The following is a 15,556-nucleotide window of genomic DNA, read 5'->3' on the forward strand; positions in this document are numbered from 1 at the left end:
CAGCTTCACACTGCTTTTTAAGTTTTGCCTGCCTTCTGTATCATTTGCTTTCCTTTTTTTTCGTATCTTTGAAAATCGAACATTTGTTCTTCCATCATTGGGCATAATTGTGAGCAAGATGAAAAGAGACTTTATTTTGCTTTTTGAAGTTAACTCCATCTACCTTCCTCTTTTCATGAAAGTGTTGAAAATGAGCATAAACTTGCAAGAAATAGATGTAGCAAAAATGTCATACGTGAGATGGTAAGTACCATTGGGTTACAAACAAAATAGAACACAGTACAGGGGCTTCTACCCATGATGTTGTGCAGACTGATACAAACCTACCTAACAAACTAAACCTTCCCTAACTCAAACCCACAAACCCCTATTTTTATTGTATCCATGTTTCTAAGAATCTTTTAAAGGTCCCTATTGTAATAGCCTCCATCATCACCACATTGCATTTCAATGCATTTATTCTGAGTAAAAAAAAACTTACCCCTAATGCCTCCCATAGTTCTGTTAACCTTGCCTCACAAGGCACGTTCTCCCATCCAGGTATCAGCCTCGTAGATCTCCTCTGCATCATTTCCATAGCTTCCACATGTCCTGTAATGGGGTGACCAGAGATATTCCAAGTGTGGTCCAATGAGAGTTTTATAGAGCTGCAATATTACTTCATGATTCTTGAACTCAATCCCCCGACTAATGAGGGCCAGCATACCATAACCCTTCTTAACGACCCTATCAACCTGCGTGGCATCCTTGAGAATCTTTCCATTAACCATGTGCTCTGCCTTTGAAGTTTGACCCTCCAAAATGCATCACTTCATGCATATCTGGATGAACTCCATCTGCCACTTTTCTGGCCAACTGCATCCTATCTATTTCCTATTGTATCCCATGACAACCTTCAATACTATCTACAACTCCTCCAACCTTCATATAATCTACAAACTTACAGACGCATCCCTCTACTTCTTCGTCCAGGTCATTTATAAAAATCACCAAGAGCAAGATCTCAGAACAGATCCCTGCAAAACTCCATGTCACCAACCTCCAGGCAGAATAGGTTCCATCCACTACTATCCTCTCCCTTCTACAGGCAAGTCAATTCTGATTTGGTACCTCCAAATACATTTTCCCTTCTCTGCTCTCTACCTTTCACAGTGATTCCCTTGTCCACTCCTCCCTTTCCACCAATTGCCCCCTTGGCATCTATTCCGATGACTGCAGAAAGCACGACATTTGCACCCACACCTCCTCTCACCACCATTTGAGACCCAAACCTTCCTTCCAAGTGAAGAATCACTTCCCTTGTGAAGTGCAGGGGTCATCTACTGCACCCGATGCTCCTCTTGTGGGCTCCACTACATCGGTGAGATTGGGCGCAGACTGGGAGATCACTTTGTTGAGCACCTCGACTCTGCTGTAATAGTGGTGATCTCCCAGTGGCTACCCCTTTCAATTGTCAGTCCCATTCCCATGCCCGCTTGTTGTCCATGGTTTCATGCACTGCCAGGCTGAGACCACCCGTAAATTAGAGAAACAACACTTCGTATTTTGTCTGGGCACCTCCAACAGATGGCATTAACATTGACATCTCTGGTTTCCCATAACCCCCCCACCATTCTATCTCTATGACTCCTTTCGATTTACTGTCCGGAAACACCAGAACCATCCATTGGATGGAAACAATGCCTTCATGAATACAAAAGAATTGCTGACTCATTTACTATGCTCAGCTACCCAGTTTTAAATGCAGCCACCGCTCTTTCTACAGACACTTCCGATATGGCTGTAGGAAGAGCACCTCATCAATATGTCAATGGGAAATGGAAACCGTTAGCATTCTTCAGCCGCCATCTTTGTGAAGCAGAAAGAAAAGATATGCAGTGCTTTTGATAAGGAGCTTTTGGCCATTTACTTGTCTATTCGACACTTTAATTATTTTTTGGAGGGCAGAGGTTTTACTGTACCACAAGCTCTTAACTTTTACATTTTCTAAGGTCACAGAGCCCTGGTCAGCACAACAACAACGGCAATTATGATGATTTCAGAATTTTCCACAAAAATACTGCATAAAAGACAATGTAGTAGCTGATGCACTGTTCCGCACTGCTCCACTGGAGGTTTCATCTATAGATTAAGGTATTGACTACGCAGCTATGGCCACGGCTCGAGAACATGACCATAAGATGAATGCTCATCGGACTGCAATCACGAACCTGCAATTGAAGGATGTCCAGTTTGGACATATATCAATGGGACACCCACGCCCAGTAGTTCCAGCATCATGGAAACGTCGAATATTAGACTCTGTGCACGGTCTCTCACATCCATCGATTAGATCAACCGTTCGTATGGTTTTGGACAGGTTTGTGTGGCACGGTCTTATAAAAGATGCTACACAAATGGTGAGGCCCTGCATTGCCTGACAGAAAGCAAAAGTTCGTCAGCATACTAAGGCACCACTGCAGTCCTTCCCAGCAGTTAATTGGCGTTTTCCTCATGTCAATGTGGATATTGTTGGTCTGCTTCCTGAGGCCGTGCCTATGGTAGATGCTACTCCAGACATGTGTTCGGACGCGTTCTTCAGTTGCTGGGTGTCTCGTTTTGGTTTACCCGCACATGTCCACGCTGTGGACGGCCTTGTCTCGGTTGCTCAATGCAACAATTCTTCATAAAAAATGCCTGTCATCCCCAGGCTAATGGAATGGTGGAAAGATATCATTGACATCTCAATTCATCCTTGATGGCTTGGTTAGAAAGCCCGAACTGGGCTGATGAGATACCCTGGGTATTACTGGGCATTAGAACAACTCCAAAGGAGGTCCTCCAAGCTTTATCCGCAGAGCTTGTGTACAGCTGCTGCATGGTCTGCTGGCTTTTAGCCTGATTGACACCATGGCGGGCTTCTACATGCCGACTCCCCCCAGAACTGGTAGAACTGTCCTTGGCACCCGAAGGCAGTGTCTCTGCAGGTTTGGGTGGCCTGCCTCTTTTGCATGGTGCTGGCACCTTGACTAGGCACACCGGATCCAGGTATGCTGGCTTTAACCTGTCTGCGGTGAAGACCTCCAGCTCGAATATAGCTTCGTTGTTTCAGACAACCCAGAATGGATCCTCGTACGGCTTTTGCAGCAGTGGACAGTGTGGACTCCTGCGAATGAAAACATGCTCTCAGTCCTGCAAGTCTTTGGGTATGTTGGTCCTTGCGTGTTTCTGCCTGGCAGGTGTTGGGACCAGGTTTACGACTCTTTCCAGTAGTTTATGGAGGAGAGCTGCCACATCATCCTGCTGTCTCCCTGGAGATGGTACGAATTCCCCCATGACCACCAGTGGATCTCTGTAGTCGAGTTAGGCTGAAGAGGTGTTGAGGTACTCCTTGGGTGCCGTATGGATTCCCCAGCAGTGCCCATGGTAGCTCATCTACCCAGTTAGGTCCTTGTAGCTTGGTCATGAGAGCAGCCTTGAGGTGCCCGTGGAAGCAGTCCACTAGCCCGCTTGTCTGTGGGTGATAGGCCGTAGTGTGGTGTAGCTGGGTGCCCCCAGGCTGGGGAGGTTAGACCACAGACTGGAGTTGAACTGGGCCTCTCTGTCTGATGTAATGTGGGACGGTATTCCGAACTGTACCCCCAGGAGGAGATGAGGGCTCTGGCGCACGAAGTCATAGATGTGTCTTTGGCTGTTTGGCACTGTGTGCACACCTTTGCCCATCCGCTGACCAGTTTTCATAGTCCATGCCACATGTATTTGCTGACCACCAGTTGGATCCTGGTCCTGATGGATGGGCGAGTCAGCCCATAGGAGGAATTGAAAACCTGCTGTCTCCAAGCTGCTGGGATGATAGGCGTGACCTGGTCGGTGGACAGGAGGGTGGCGTTACCTGCGCGACTGGGATGTCCTGGTGCTGCAGTCCCGATAAGGGTGACCAGGCATCCGAGATCTCGGCCAAGGTGAAAGTCAAGGGCTTGTGGTCTTTGCCTTGCTTGCCATCCGGGCGAAACAAGGGTCGCATGATCTGGGTGGCTGAGGGATGGACCTGTGGTAGAAGTTGATCATCCCTACAAACTCCGGTCGTCCCCTGGTCTTGTTGGGCCTAGGAAACTTCCGGATGGCCTCCACCTTGGTGGTGTGGCCCCTTCCTTGGTTATCCTATGGCCGAGGAAGTTGATGGCTTACAACCTGAACTGGCATTTGGCTGGGTTGATTGTCATTCCGAATTCGCTCAGCCGGATGTAGAGGTTGCGGAGGTGCACTGAGTGTTCTTGTCAGTTCCTGCTTGCCACGAGGATGTGGTCCAAGAATGTGCCAGCCAGGTCTTGGCCCATTGCGTCCATTGGAATGTCTGTGCGGTGTTCTTCAACCCGAACGGCATATGCATGAAATTGAACAGGCCTAATGGGTTAATGATGGCGATTTTGGGGATATCGTCTGGGTGGACTGGGATCTAATGATATCTCTGCACAAGGTCCACTTTAGAGAATATCTTTGTACCATGCATGTTGGCTGCGAAGTCCTGGATGAGCAGCACAGGGTATTGATCTGGCGTTGTGGCTTCGTTGAGATGACTGTAGTTGCTGCACGGTCTCCAACCTCCAGTGGCTTTGGACAGCATGTGCAGGGGAGAAGCCCATGGGCCGCCTGACCACTATACTATTCTGAGCTCCTCCAGTTTCTTGAATTCCTCCTTCGCCAGCTGGAGGTTCTCCAGAGGAAGACGTCTTGCTCGTGTGTGGATTGGTGGGGCTTGGGCAAGGATGTGATGTTGATCTCTGTGCCAGAGCAACGCTGTGGTGAATTGGGGGGGTGAGTACTGCTGGGAACTCGGCCAGGACCTTGGTGTACATGTCTGTGGATCGCTGCATGGTGTGGTGCTGGAGGCTTGGTATCCTTGAGGGGGAAGGTCTGGAATGTCTTTGCGTGGACCAATCTCCAACCCTTGAGGACCACGAGCAGGATGTGTGTGCACAGGATGTCTGACCCGAGGAGTGGCTGTTCCACTGCGGCCAGCGTGACCACCCACGAGAAGAGGCTGCCTCCCAACTGCTGTTGAACCTTTCCATAGGTCCTGATCGTGCTGTTTTTGGCAGCCCTCAGAGTGGGGCCCGCTTGCCTGCTCCTGGTGTCCTGTTCTGATGGGGGGAGAATGCTAACCTCTACCCCAGTGTCCAAGAGGAATTGCTGTCCGTACTGGTGGTCCCACACATACAAGAGGCTATCTTGTTGGCCAGCCGTCATGACCCCAGCGTTTCTCTGGAACGTGCACGGCAATCTGCACTGGTGGGCTCCGGAACCCCATCTCTAGTGGTAGAAACATCACTAGTCATTGGTCTCTGTGGGGCTGCTGTTCCTTCTGTGGGTCTGGGCAAGTCTGGCTGCGGCGTTTGGCGATGAGCCTCATGGCTGCCGAGCACTCTTTTCTCTTTCCACAGAATATCCATTCGTGCTGCGACTTTCCGGGGGTCACTGAAGTCGGTGACTGCTAGGAGCAGTTGGATGTCCTCAGGCAGTTGCTCCAGGAATGCCTGCTCAAACATGATGCAGGGCTCATGCTTTCCAAGGAGGGCCAGCATCTCATTCATCAGAGCTGATGGGGGACTGTCCCCTAGCTCGTCCAAGTGAAGCAGATATGCCCCTTTCCCACACCGTGAGCGCCTGAAGGTCTTGATTAGTAAGTCCTTGAAGGCGGTGTAGGCACTTTCTGATGGGGGCTCTTGGATGAAGTTGGCCACTTGGCTGGCCATGTCCTGGCCCATGGTGCTCACGACGTGGTAGTACCGGTGGACTCTGCTGTGATCTGCTGGATCTGAAACTGTGGCTCAGCCTGGTCAAACCACAAGTGCGGTTGATTCATCCAGAAGGACAGCAACTTGGTAACAACTGTGTGGACCGCTGCTGGCATGCTCATAGTTGAGTTTAGGTGCTGTCTAAACCGTCGGGATCACTAATTGTAGCTGTGCGCACTACATGAATAAAGACACACACACAAGTGTAGTCAGGTATAACTCTGCTTTATTGGGGGCTCAAGTCCGACTTTTATACGGTTCGCGTTCCTGCCATTTCTCTCCTTTACTGACGCAATGGCCTGCATAACAAAAGCGGGTTTCCCGCATGCGGGAACATTCCTACATAACAATCCCTTCTTCCCCACACGCTGTCCCCGTGTGTTGGCTGTGCAATGGGGCCAGCACCATTTTGGGGTAGCTGGACCTTACGCTGCCCTCGCTGTTCATCTGCCAGTTTGCTTGCTGGGGCCAACACTCTTCCCCACACGCTGACCCTGTGTGTTGGCTGTGCAGTGGGGCCAGCACCATTTTTGGGTAGCTGGACCTTACGCTGTCCTCGCTGTTCATCTGCCAGTTCGCTTGCTGGGGCGGTTTGCTGGCTTTTGGTTGTGCTTGCCGCCAGGAGCACTAGCCTAGTTACTGCAGTCAAATCATTTTCCCATAGAGGGATATAAAGGCAGGAGGGCTTAGGAGGGAGTAGAGAATAAGTTTTCACATATAGAGGTTGAAATCTGGAACGTGCTACCAGGGAAAATGGTGGAGTCAGAGACAATTTCTACGTTTCAGCAACATTACCACAAACTATCAGAATTTATTGTCACAAAATACATTGTTTTATGACAGCATTACAGGTGAAAACATTCTGTAAATTACATTTAAAAAAAAAATAAATTAGTGCAAAAGAAGAGAAAAAGTGAAATAATGTCTGTGGTTCATTCTCCATTCAGAAATTTGATGGTGGAGGGAAAGAAGCTGTTTTGTACTGTTAGGTGTTAAGTGTTCTGTAACTTCTTCCTGATGGTAGCAATGAGAAGAGGGCATAGCCTGGGTGGTGAGAGTCTTTGATGATAGAGGCTGGTCTTTTGAGACAACTATCTTTTCCTGTCCTGTGCTGCATTGGCACCTCCATCTCTGACAGTGATTCAACCAGTCAGAATGCTCTCCATGGTACAATTATAGAAATTTGCAAGAATATTTGGTGACCTACCAAATCTCCTCAAACTCCTCACGAAGTATAGCTGCTGGCAAGCCTTGTTCGTGATTGCATCGACATGAAGGCCCCAGGACATCAACAGGGGTCCCACCGATCCCTGTGAATACCACTGGTCGTGGGTCAGAACACCCTTTCGCCACCCTTCTCTCTTCTGTTGGCGGCCATTTGTGCATCCAGACCCATCAATTCACCATGGATCTCATGCCTCTTTACTGTCTGGATCAACCTATCATGAGGGGCCTTATCAATGATCTTACTAATGTCCATGTAGATAACATACTCCTCATCAACCTTCTTTGTCATTTTGTCAAAAAACTCAATCACATTGGTAAGACATGATCTTCCCCACGCTAATGCGAACGTGTCTTTCCAAATGTGCATAAATCCTACCCCTCAGTATCCTCTCCATTTGCTTCCCTATCTCTTGCATTTGTGAACTGCTATAAAATACCATGTTAGCCATAGTTCAGGTTGAGGGAGCTAAGTTATGAGCACCAAGATCTGGACTGAAAACCATTGCATTATTAAAGACTGCTCTATAGTTGGACGTGCCTTTTTACTCGTGTGCTGTATGATTTGTATGGTTGATTATCATTGTAGGTTGTGTATTTATGAACTGAATCACCATGGGTGGGATAGCAGAAGGCAGAGAAATGGGGGTTTAAGATGTTTTGCATTTCATTCTGAGAAATACTTCAGTACATACAGAAAAACACATGAATCCACCGGCTCTCTGGTTAACATCAGGTTGCATGGCAGATCACTGAAAGCGTGAAAGCTGTAGGATATTTTGCATGAAGGTTTCTCAAATATGTAATGTAGGAAGGTGACACTTGTGATGTCTAAAGTAGGAAGAAGTAGAGTTGTCACTGCTTTCTCTGTTCCACTTTGCCATTCTTTTGGATTGTGCAGTAGAAACCTGTAATAAGTCACAAAATAAGCAACATTGGGTATAGTTTTGGATGATGAGGATAAAATCAGTAAAACAAAACGTGAATATGTACACAAAACTCTGAAGACTTGCCTGCATTCTTTTATATTTCACATCATAAGACTCCTGATCTTTGCACAAAATATTCCCCAGATATCAGCATTCGAGCACTCAGCAAACTAAATATAGTTAACTCACTACTAGCTTTCACCTGGAGTCAGCAGTTTATTTTAGAAACCTAATCATTTTCTTTTGAAATATAATTTCTTTTGAAGTTGTATACAGTTTTACAGAGAATTGCAAAATGATTGCTTAAAACCATTAGACCATAAAGCAGGGTATGCAGAGTGGCATGTTAGTGTAGTGGTTACTGCAACGCCAACAACCCAGGTTGAAATATGGCACTGTCTGTAAAGAGTTTGTACATTCTCCCTGTGTCTGCATGGATTTCCTTCAGGTGTTCCGATTTCCTCCCATATTTCAAAGTTTATGGGATTGAAGGTTAATTGGGTGTAATTGGGTGGTACATGCTCATGGGCTCAAAGGGCCTGTTACTTTGTTGAATGTCTAATTGAATTTAAAAAGCAGGCCATTTGGTCCATTGAGTCCACTCCACCATTCCATCATGAGCTGATTCATTCTCCCATTCATTCTCTCTTCCTACCTCCCTGTACGTAACCTTTGATACCCTGATTATTTCAGATACCCATTATTCGCTGCCTTAAATGCACCCACCAACCTCGCATCTACAGCCACCCTTGCTAACAAATTCCAGAGGTTCACTACTCTGGCTAAAGAAATTACTTCACATTTCAGTTTTAAATCCTGAAGTTATGCCCTTTTGTCCTTGATTTCTGTAACATGGGAAACAACATTGTCACAAAAGAGGCCAAGAGCTGTCAAATGCTCCTCACTCCTTTCCTTCCCAGAATCATCCTTGAGAACCTTCGATAATGTCAGCACGTCCTATTTAAAACGAGGAGACCAAAACTGCTCACAATACTCTAAATGAGGTCTCACCATTTAAGGCCTCAACATCACACCCAATCGTCTGGATATGAATGCAAATATTGCATTGGCATTCTTCACCACTAACTCAACCTGGAGATTAACCTTTAGGGTATCTTGCACAAGGACGCCCAAGTCCCGATGCTCCTCCAAATTTTGAATGTTCTCCCTATTTAAATTTGTCTGTCCTTTTAACTATGCCTGCTGCATGAGGATTTGAAAATGCGACATAATCTCTTGAGGGAAGTAGAAGCAATTTTTGGTGCCAAATTTCTAGTGTTAGAACCATTCTTAATTCTGTTTTTGAAATGCACATAAAAGATTGAGAAATAGATTTGAGGCTGTTTGAAAGAGGAGACCGTTTCAATTACTGGTATGTTTTTTCAATGAATTGTTTCTGATATTTAGAAATCCTTTGGACAAAATAGTAGGTGGGCCACTTGGTAAGTTTGCAGACAGCACAAGAATTGGCAGAGCTGAGATAGTGAGGAAGGTTGTCTAATGATTCAGCAGGCTATAGGCCCATTGAAGATAGGGGGTGAGAAATAGCAGGTGGAATTTAATCCAGTCAAGAGTGAGGTGTTGTATTTTGGGAGGTCAAACTGAAGAAGAAAATTTACAGAGTGTTAAATGTACAGGGTACAACCCAATAGCTTCCTGAAAGTGGCAACACAAGTTGATAGGGTTACAAAGCTGGCTTAATTGAAAGTGGCAATAGTTCCTGAAAGTGGCAACACAAGTTGATAGGGTTACAAAGCTGGCTTAATTGAAAGTGGCAATACTTCCTGAAAGTGCCAACACAAGTTGATAGGGTTATAAAGCTGGCATAATTGAAAGTGCAACTCCACACATTTGTATGCATTAAATTGCAGCCCACTTTTCCATCAAGTCCAGATCACTCTGCAAGCTTTGTAAGCCTTCCTTGCTGTCAACTATACCTCCAATCTTTGAGCCATCTGCAAACTTGCTGATGCAATTTACCTCTTTATTATCCAGATTATTTATTTAGATGACAAACAAGTCACAGGGCTCCATTATGAGAGGCAATCATCCACTAATATACTCTGGCTTCTCCCATTAAACCAATGTCTAATCCATTTTACTACCTCACCATGAACACTGATCGACTGAACCCTCCTGACTGACCTCCCATGCAGAGGCCTCACTAAAGTCCAAATAGACAACATCCACGGCCTTTCCTTCATCTATTTTCCTGGTAACCTTCTTGAAAAACTCGATAAGATTGGATAAACACGACCTACTTTGCACAAAGCCATGTTGACTACCTCTAATCAGTCCCTGACTATCCTTATATTTCTATGTTCAAGCTCTTCCAATAACTATAGGCTTACTGGCCTATAACTTTCCAGATTATTTTTATATCCTTTTTAAAACAACGGAGTCACATAAGCTACCCTCCAATCCTCTGACACCTCACACATGGATAAGTATATATGCCATAACCCTTGTAATTTCTCTGCTAGCCTCCCTCAATGTCCAAGTGAATACCTTGTCAGGCCCTGGCGATTTATGCACTTTTATTTGCTTTAAGACACAAGCATCTCCTTCTCTTTAACCTATCTAGTTTCCATGATCTCACTGCTTGTTTGCCTCACTTCCATAGACACCATGCCAGTCCTGAGTAAATATAGTTGAAAAGAAAACCATTTAAGATCTCCCCATCTCTTTTGGCTCTATACATAGTCGACCACTCTGATCTTCAACATGACCAATTTTGTTCCTGATTATCCTTTTGCTCTTAATGTACCTATAGATGCCTTAGGATTTTCCCTCCCCTTGTCTGTCAAAGGAAGCTTATTTTCACCCTCCTGTTTTCTTTCTTAAGTTTTTGTTGCATTTTTTATACTCCCAAGTATCTTATTTGCTCCTTGTTGACTATACCTGCTTTAAACCTCTCTTCTTAACCAGATCCCTAAAGTCTCTTGAAAACCAAGGTTCCCTTTGCCTGTTAACTTGATCTTTTATCCTGACAGGATCTCTTTACTCTCAAAATGCCTCCTATGTACCACACACATCCTTTCCAGAAAATAACATATCATTGTCCACGCTTTCAAAATCCTTTCTCATTTCCTTAGAATTGGACTTCGTCCAATATAGGTCAATCCTCGGACCTTAAGACTAGACACACAAGCAGAAGTACGCTATTCAACCATCGACTCTACCCTGCCATTTAATCATGAGTTGATCCATTATCCCACTCAGCCCCATTACCTGGCCTTCTCTTCATAACCTTTGATGCCCTGGCTAATCAAGAACCTATCAATCTCTGCCTTGAATACATCCAATAACCTGGCCTCCTTAACTGCTTGTGGCAGCAAATTTCACAGATTTACTACCCTCTGGCTGAAGAAATTTCTTTGCATCTCTGTTCTAAGTGGAGACTCTTCAATCCTGAAATTGTGCCCTCTGGTCCTCGATTCTCCCATGATGGGAAACAACCTTTCTACATCTTCTCTGGCGAGACTTATCCTTATCCATAATAATCTTGAAACTGTTGGCATTATGATCACTGGACCCAAAGTGTTCTCCTACACACACTTCTATCATCCGTCCTGTCTTACGTACATTTTTTATTTTTCACACTAGGAACCATATTAACCAAAATACACACAAACATTTCCCTCTTGAATATACACTGTCATTTTCTCTCCCTTTCCCCCCCTCCCTTCCCTCCCTCCTTCCCACCCCCCTCTCTATCCATTAAACGTTCAACATATACAATACATTAAACCCATTAAACAATGTCATCACACAATGAAAATAAACAAGAAAATTGTGTCATCTACTTTTACACACTGGGTCAGTTCATTTCGTCGTCTTCTCATTCTGTCATTTTAGGGGGTGGAGGTCCGCGTTTGGCCCTCTCTGTTGTGTTTCATGTGCGGTTCCCAAATTTGTTCAAATACTGTGACTTTATTTTTAAATTATATGTTATTTTTTCCAATGGAATACATTTATTCATTTCCATGTACCATTGATGTACTCTCAGACTATCTTCTGATTTCCAGGTTGACATAATACATTTTTTTTGCTACAGCTAAGGCTATCATAATAAATCTTTTTTGTGCTTCATCCAATTTGAGGCCTAATTCTTTACTTCTTATATTACTTAGAAGAAAGATTTCTGGATTCTTTTGGAATGTTGTTTTTTTGTGATTTTATTTAATACCTGATTTAGATCTTCCCAAAACTTTTCCACTTTCTCACATGCCCAAATTGCATGTACTGTTGTTCCCATTTCCTTCTTACAGCGAAAACATCTATCTGATAATGTTGGATCCCATTTATTTAACTTTTGGGGCGTGGTGTATAGCCTGTGTAACCAATTATATTGTATCATGCGTAACCTCGTGTTTATTGTATTTCTCATAGTTCCGGAGCATAGCTTTTCCCATTTTTCATTTTTTATCTTTATGTTTAGATCTTGTTCCCACTTTTGTTTGGGTTTACAGCTTATTTCATCGTTCTCTTTCTCTACATGATATCACATACAACCCTAAGATTCTTTTTTTCTCTGTGGGCGCAGCAGAATTACTACTCTTTGGTAGTGCAAAAAATAAACAAATAAAATAACTGTAAACAGATAAGGTAAGTAAACAAACTGTGCAATACAAAGAAAATCAATAAAATGCACTAGTAAGAGTCCTTAAATGAGTCTCTGATTGACTTTGTCGTTCCCTAATTGGAATTCTGGTATTGCACTCTCTCTAGTTGGCACTTTGATATGTTGATTTAGAAAAATATCCTAACACGTTTGTCAAACTCTGTGCTATCCAGCCCTTTTAAAGTATGGGAGCTAGTCAATATGTGGAAAGTTAAAATTGCCAACCATCACAACTGCAAATTTTCTCTTCCAATTCTCTCTGACTATTGTGTGGTCTATAAAACAACCCAATTAATGTGGTCATACCTTTCTTGCTCCTCAGTACCACCATATAGCCTCACTGGACGACCCCTGTAGTCTGTCCTGTCTGAGCTCTTCTGTGACATTCTCCGTTTCATTCTTCCCCTCTATCGTGTCTGAAACAACAGAAATTGGAACATTGAGCTGCCAGTCCTGCCCCTCTTACCACCAAGTTTCACTAATGGCCACAGTGTAATAATTCTATTTGCCAATCCATGCTGTAAACTCATCCATCTTTCCTACAATAGCTCTTGCAATAAAATATGCACACCTCAGAACATTGTTCCCACCACACAAAACTGTTTGATTCCTGTCTTTATATGCAGTCTTTGTTTTATATTTTATTTTTGATTTTTTTTTAGAGTATACATAATATGATTTTCAATATCAAAATATATTAAACTTTTTCTTACAAACAACAAACTCCCCTCCCCTCCTTCTATACATACGAATCCGCACACAGTCAGAGCTTACATTTCTTTTAAATATATAGAATACAATTGGGGAAATCACTTTTAAATATATATATATATATATAGTTGCATTTATAGTTCTTTTTTATGACTGTATTTTGACCCCTATGTGGTTGAGGTATGGCTGCCAGATCTTTACAAAAGTGTCATATTTATTTAAATTATATGTGATTTTTTTTTGCATAGGTTTACTTACAGCTGTTCATTTCTGCAGTCCATCGTCCATCGTGCAAGTAGAGTGCTATTTTTATAAATGAGATTTGATATTTATTCAATTTGTTGCTTATTTCCATCAAATTACCTAATAGATATAGCTCTGAGTCACCCGTGAAGGCCACTCCTGTTATCCTGGTTAATTTTTCTGTGATGTCTTTCCAAAATGACCTCACTTTCACGCATGACCATGTAACATGTAAAAAAAAGTTCCTGTCTCAATCCCACATCTGAAACACACCTCTGATATTTCTGCTTTTGCTCTAGGTAATTTCTGTGGGGTAAGATGTAATCAATGTAAAAATTTACTGAATCAATCCATATCTTGCATTTATAATTGATGTCATTGCTGTCCTTACACCAATCTGACCAGCTTCTTTCTGAAATCATCACACCCAAGTCCGACTCCCATCTTTCTCTTGACCTCTGCAACTCTGGTTTTGCAGTTTTGCTCTGGAAGCATAGTATATTTTTGTTATAAGTTTGGGTGTATTCCCCACCTTTCGTTCTGTTTCACTAATTTCAGATGGGGTCAACATTGGGTTCCTGGCTTTCCCTTAAGAATGATCTAAGATGGAGAAAACAGAAGAAGGTCCCATTGGTCGCACTGTATTTGTGTTTATAACTATTTGAAGGGCATAAGAGCTCCTTCCGTCTTCAATATATTTTATAACTTTGTCATACCACAAATTTAATATTCATAGGCAATAACATTTTTACACAGTGGTACTGTTATTGACATCCTACTTTTTTTCCTGTACATTCATTAATTTCTTGCCACATTCTGATCATATGTATTAGTATGGGATTATCTGTTTTTTTTTCTTGTGATTTGACACTCCATTTATAGATAAAATTCTTTGCTTCCCCCTCCTCCATTGAGTACATTTCCATTTGAACCCAAGATGTGGGAGTTATCTTTAGTGAAGAAGGCTGTGAGAAATTTAGCCTGTGCAGCTAAGACCTCCCAGCACATAGTCCCTTGTTGATTCTTCTAGTGCGAATCTTGGTACCTTATTATTTCCATAGAAATTGTCCAATATGATTATTTAGCTAATGGATTAGGCATTGATTGAAAAAGATACTGCAGTCTTGGCATCACTTTCATTTTGACACAATTAACTCTTCCCACTAAAGTAATTGCTAAGTCTCTCCGTTTCTGCAGATCCCTTTCTATTTTCCCAAGAAGAGGAACATAATTTAAGTTAAACAGATTTTGTAAGTTGTTGTCATTCGCTCTTCCAAGATATTCCTTCCACCTTCCATTTAAATCTACTTCCTTTTTTTTGTATCTTTCGTATTCAAAATTTGTAAATGGCATTATCTCGCTTTTGTCCATATTTATTTTATTACCTGATATTCTTCCATATTTTTCTTGGGTTCCTTGTAATTTTTCCAAAGATTTTGCCAGGTCTGAGAAGTATAGTAGTCAGCAAAGAGATTAATTTTATGTTCTTCTTGTCCAACTTTGAAGCCCTTTATATCTGGATCCCTTCTTATTATCTCTGTCAATCGCTAAAAAGAAACATGCTGGGGACGGGGCCTGCTTACTCAATCTACTCAAGGGGAGCACCGTTGACATTAATTATTGATTATAATTTTAGCATGCGGTTTATGGTACAAAGTTTTTATCTTGTTGTTTTGTTCTGCCTTTGCCAAATTTTTCGAGTGTTTTAAATAGAAAGGACCATTCTAAACGATCAAACGCCTTTTCCGCATCCAGGGAGACTGTAATACTTGGATTTTGTTCGAGTTTTGGCATTTGTATTATATTAAATAATCTTCCTAGACTATTTGAGGAATATCTTCCTTTAACAAATCCTGCTTGATCTGTACATATCAATTTTGGAAAACATTATCCTAACCTAATAGCCAACACTTTTGCTAGTATCTTGTAATCAGTATTTAACAGGGATATTGGTCTATATGACTAAGTTTTTTATTGGGTCCCTTTTTTTTATTAACACTGTAATAATCACGGTTGAGAATGATTCTGGGAGGGTCTTTGTTTCTACTGCA

At 42.9% G+C, this 15,556-nt stretch overlaps 1 protein-coding gene across 14 annotated transcripts in view; it reads left to right on the forward strand.

The window, feature by feature from the left end:
* LOC138736062 (protein CASP-like) overlaps positions 1 to 15,556 on the forward strand; it is a 525,702-nt gene that overhangs the window by 97,964 nt on the left and 412,182 nt on the right. The gene's annotated exons all lie outside the window — the stretch shown is intronic.

This window comes from Narcine bancroftii, chromosome 6, assembly GCF_036971445.1.
Source record: "Narcine bancroftii isolate sNarBan1 chromosome 6, sNarBan1.hap1, whole genome shotgun sequence".
Taxonomy (NCBI): Eukaryota; Metazoa; Chordata; class Chondrichthyes; order Torpediniformes; family Narcinidae; genus Narcine; species Narcine bancroftii.